Raw genomic sequence first — 6,147 nt, 5'->3', positions numbered from 1 at the left:
ACGGGCTATGCCTAATTCAATCCATTTTTGTAATTCTGCCTCAAATTCCATTTCCATGGATTTTGGCACAGAATAACACGGTCCTACGACAGGTTCTTCGTCAGTTAATTCTATCTTGTACAAGGGCGTTCGTATCCTACGAGGATACTCGCAGAAAATATTACGATATCGGAGTAACAAATTATATAAACGTTGCTTAACGCTAGTATCTAAATCTTCTCGAGATGAGATATAATTCTGAATTTCAGTATCTGAAAGGTTAGATTCAGGAACTACATGCACATCTGACACAGAAAAGGTAACTGGATTTTCTACTGAAGGAGGAACCTCTAAAATGTTGACATCAGAACACAAAAGTTCGGAAGGAAGCGATTCCTGCTTATCGAATGGCCATTCAGTCCTCCCGATCTCAACCTTGTTCGAAGACAAAGCTACTATAAGAATACTAGGTTGATTAGTCGGAATTACGACATGACTACCAGCATTATCACGCAATCGGATTTCTTTCCTCTCCCTGTCGATAACAGCTTTGAATTTGTCTAAAAATGGACAACCCAAAATAAGATCTGTTCGAAGATATTTTATGACAAACAGCGGAATATCAAATAAATGACCCTGAATATTTAAACTAAATATCTGGACACCTTGAACCGAAAACTTCTCTGTACCAGCAAAGGCACCTAACGACAAACCAGTATATGGTCGCAATTTAGCAGATGAAAATTTTAATTTTAACTGCTTCCAAATATTCCAGTCCAAAAGGCATAAATCTGATCCACAGTCAATAGTACAGGTTAATTGGACTCCGCCAATGTTTCCTTTGACAACGGGGGAAGAAGAAAAATAATAGTCGGGCTTTTCTTTTTCTTCATCCTCCTCAACTACAAAGTTTACGTTAAATGATATGACATTATTACTCTCGTTATTATTTACATCTCCAGATAATGACTCCACCAAAACATTATAAGTTTTGACGTTAGTTTCTGAATCATTATCTACGGGGACCGGAGAAATACAGCAGTCGTTTCCCCCCGTGTTCGGAAAAGACTGCAACCTTAGTTTTCCGAAGTAGATGAAGGTTGATCTTCCCTTGGATTGGAAGATGCTTCATCTCGTCTCCTATCATTATTTTGATATCTTCCGTTACGTCCTCGATTTCTTCCACGATAACGTTTTCTACCATTTCCTCGATATCGATTATTATACTGATAATTATTACCATTATTGTTACTGTTATTGTTATTCCTATTTTCAGTCTGAGCATAGCTTAAAAATTCAGTTTGACAGCTACTGTCAACATGTTCTGAATTACGATTAATGATTTTAGCTTGCTTAGCGAATACTTTCTTTGTCGGAGGCCTAACTTCATGCATAGAAGTATCCTCAATCCCAGATAATAACGCTACTTTACTCATTAATTCATCAACACTATTATACTGCTGAACGGACAGCAAACGCATGTCCCTAGGCAGTAAACAATTCAAAATTAATTCCACAAGTTCCGAAGTACTCGGGGTTTCGCATATATTGTAGTAACTTTCAACTACAAACCAAACGTAATCTAACAATGAAGCAAATTTCGTCTTATCATAGCGCAAAGATTGCAACGACTTCTTCTGTGCACGCTCTATCTGAGGCGAACAATACTGATTCTTAAAAAGACGCACAAAATCTTGATAAGTTTTAATTTCAGGAGCTACTGAGCTATACCAAGCAAACGCGGCTCGCACCATACAATGTTCTACGACCCGTAGTTTATCTCCATCAGTAAGTGAATACATACTTAAACATTTCTCAAGATCCCTCAAAAACTTCCTTGGGGCTCCAGGTTTGATATCCCTAGAATACGAAGGAAAAGATTGTAAATCTTTCTGCTTAATCGCAAAAGGCAATGAATGCGGTGCTATACCACTAAAGGTGGCAACACTGTTTCGCGGTACCGGATTATTCGGCACAATAGCAGTGTGAAAAACACTAGAATCATAACTAGGCTTTAAATAGCTAGTATTAAACACTGGTGGGCTATTCCCAACATGAGAAGTAATCCCTCTCGACATTGACCATGTGACAGTGTCAGTAGTACGAGTACTATTACTTACATTATTGCTGTAATAAACAGAAGAATTAACATTTGGAAAAACTTTTAAGGCACTAGCAATTACTTTGGTTTCACTAGGACTAGCTGGAAACTCGTATTTAATATCTGGTTCTGATTGCACAAACACAGGTTTACTCAGATAGCTAACAGAACTAGTAATAGACACATTACGTTCAGCAGGCGTACTAACAATAGTATTGACAGGCAAATTATCCCTTGACTCAGAAAACAACACTACAGAATTTTCACTAGTACAAGGACGTTTACAGGGAACACCTTCTTTACTCAGGCTCCCCCACTCAACTGACGTAAATTTAGGTTTCTGCAATTTATCCACTTTGTTAGTTAGGGTTAACACTTCAGAGAAAAGCTTAGATTGACTATTATTGCACCCTTCTAGTTCAATTTTCACTTCCTCATTTTCATTTTCAAGTTTCTTAATTTTATCAAAAACAACCTTTAATGCTTTATAATGAGATTCTGTTTCCTTTTCTACAGAATCAACACGAGATTCAACAGACTCAATACACAACTTATTATTATCAACTTCCGTTTTCACAGTATCTAACTGCGCTTGCAAATCTTTTTGATTAACAGTGAGAGAACTACAAAGGTTTTCCACACTACCTATTCTTTCATCAATTTTATTAATTGTAGTGGAAAGGTTATGTACATTTTCAACGATGCACTCCTGAATTCTAGCATTATTAGCTTCAGCTTTTTCATTACTTTCTGCTATCTTACTTTCTATTTTGCTATTAATATTAGCATTACTTTCTTCTATCTTTCTATTAGTATTAGCATTACTTTCTTCTATCTTTCTCAATACAAGAGCGAACATTTCAGCAAGTTCACTCATCCGCTCCGTCCCTTTTTCGCTACCTTGCGGGGACTTAGGCGAAGAAAAATGCTTGGGAGGTGATTCATTCTCACGCTCCGACACTTCAGGAGAAACATGCACGTCGCATTTAGGACAAACCCAAACAAAAGAATCTGAGCTAACAGCTTCAAAAACACTAGAAGTATCTTTTAACTTAACACAAACAAAATGTGACCATTCGTGACACCTGTCACAAGATATAGCACGTTTCTTATCAGAATCAATTTGTTCCGCGGCAGCAAGAGGTTCACTACAACAAACACAAATAATATCATCTCCATTAGGAGGAAGATTCCTCGACTCAGCCGACATTCTTACTTACTGACTTATAAGTCTAATAAACATAAACATATGTGAGCTCTATCCAGTATATCTCATCAACACCAACGCGACAGTCCGTATCACTCGTTTCTTCCCGCATGACACGACAAAAATAGTGTAACATTTTAGACAATAAAATAATCCTACAGCTGGGTTCGCCAAACTTGAAGAGCGCTGGTTACGCTAGTTCGATTCCATGGCTGGATAGCCAAACTTGAGGCGTCACCTTTTCCAATAATTAGAATTTTGGCTATGGGAACCAAACCTGAAAAGCGCTACCTTGCGTCTTATATTACCTTGAATTCGTATCCGTAGCTGACATTAAGGAAACGAAGGAAAAGAAAAGAAAAAAAAACATTGGGTCGCCGTTATTCCTTCTTACACTATAATTTATAGACCAGTAAACACAACGCTACTTACTCCAGATTCTTGTACACTACTTGCGTTGTCAATGCTAAGGAAAAGACGAGGAAAAGAAAGAAAAAAAATCATTTAAGATAACACCATATATCTTGCATCTCTGTTTATTTAACTTTCCTTGTAATAAACGTATAACAAAAGACTCTCATTGACATTTATGATCGTGGATAGCTAGATTCAGGAAAAAAAAACTTTGTATTCAGTTTAAGTTTCTCAAACCCTTTAGCGCCAACACAACTCAAAGGTGAATAACAATATAAATTAAGCCACACTGTACTAACAGTAAGAGAGTTGTTTACATTCCTAAACAATAGCATAAAGTCCTTGGTAGGCTACTTCACCAAAGGAAATTTACCGATTACATTACCACTCGTAAACATCTCCTTGCAAAGAGAGAGAGACCTACGGCTGCGTCGATTAACCTTCCCCCTTTTAGTACATAAGTTCTCCACTTCACCCGCATCCAACTGCTAAGAGGGCATTTCCCTCGACATTTACTATTAGCAGCGGCGGTAATAACATTAAACTCTGTAGCACATTATGGGGAACACAAAACCAGCCAATGAAATTAGACTCGACTTCTGACACTCCCGCATTGAAGTACGAGTGGTATCGTACACCCACCGTCTTAACGTGCCTCACTGATCTAGTGAGCAACATCACAATCAAACGTAACAGGACAATTCGAGAATGCAAACTTGGGGTGCGGCGACTTGATGCTTAGATTGTAAATTATATAGATATACTTATGTATATAGTTATTGATGAACAATACGGAATGCCCGCTGCCGGACAGACGTAAACTAGCCATCGCTAATCGATCCTTAATTTATCAAATAGAATACCTGAGAGAATAAACAATACGGAATACCTGTTGCTCACATACATGTGCTAGATGGCAGCGAGTAATATATTATACATCTAGACAACTCTAAGAGATGATTTTTATTCAGAGCAAGAGAGAAACGGCTTTGATATCAGACTACCCCGCTGGCGTATGATTCAACTTACTGGATAGAGACTCACTCTCGTTTACTCGGACATATTACGGACAAAACTCATTTCGGACAATATTATGGACATTATAAACTGACTCGGATAATATATATATATATATATATATATATATATATATATATATATATATATATATATATATATATACACCAAGAAAACTGAGAATTATTGAACGTATATTATTGTTTGTTCATAAGTAATCTGTAGTAAGATAATGAACACACGAAGACATTAATATGACGTTAGATGTTATATTTTAAATAATTTGGACAACTATAAACGGTGGACAATTTCTTCCGCAACTTCCCGGATGATACCAGTTTCTTCACAAGACGGAATAAAAGAAATAGACATATTTACCTAGTAGACAGTTACCAAAGCTCACCCGACCGTGGTTTCACTTTACGAATAGGGACACCGAGGAAACACTGTGAAACAGCACTCCAGGGTGGCGACCGGTCCTGACGACTCCTCCAACATCTCACCATGTGTACAGCCATAACCTCGGCGTGGATTGATCACACGACGACCCCTCCTTGGTTAACAGCAAAGCATACGTTCCACTGCTATCTCCACCAGGTAGGCAAACAATCACTGCAAAGCTGCTGCAATGTTCATCCTCACAACAGCGACCACAGTTAGACACATTAAATTTCGGAGAGGCAGGCTGAGCTGACAACAAGTAATATAGGACGAAGTCCCTTGCCAAGAAAACGTAGTAAGGGTGGACGGAAATTTACAACGTCAAGAGAAGGAGGCCATACATCAATCGAGTTCAGTCTCGGAGACAGCACAAAAGGGATTTCTGAACTTCAGCTTTCATCACATTAACACTTAGGAAATATCTAACCAATCCCAGCCATATTCCAAAACGCACAGGTCGAATATTTGAGTAAGTTCTCTTGTGATTCTTGTTTATACCCGCTAGCCTAGCATACCGTTCGACTAAACAGCTTCTTTAAATATTTATATTAAAGAACGGCCACTCACTGCATAATTCACTGTAAATTAATGTCCGAAAATATGGACAATCGTGCTTTTCACCTCACCACGGCCATGTTCGCAGTTCGTAGTACAAAGAAAAGGTGAACCAGAGGGGGCTCTCCGCAGCCCTCTCACTTCCGGATTGGTCATTCCATACTACGCATCAGAGCGTAGAATGGAAATAACAGATTTTATAATAAAACAAATATAACTAAAGGAGAATAAAAATTATATAAACGGGCATTTATATATGCAGATTCATAATAATCCTTCCGTTTTACATGAAACACAAAAATTTAAATTATTTCAAACGATCCGAGCTACTCTCAAAAGCCGCTCAACGCAAACCATAGACGTACAAAGGAAAATAGCATACTACATCTACACGCACTAGTCCAATTGTCGACCATCTTGAATCCTTCATGAG

This window comes from Thermobia domestica, chromosome 17 (assembly GCF_964235325.1).
Source record: "Thermobia domestica chromosome 17, izTheDome1.hap1.1, whole genome shotgun sequence".
Taxonomy (NCBI): Eukaryota; Metazoa; Arthropoda; class Insecta; order Zygentoma; family Lepismatidae; genus Thermobia; species Thermobia domestica.
The sequence above is the reverse complement of the archived record's forward strand: the minus strand, read 5'-3'. Positions refer to the sequence as shown.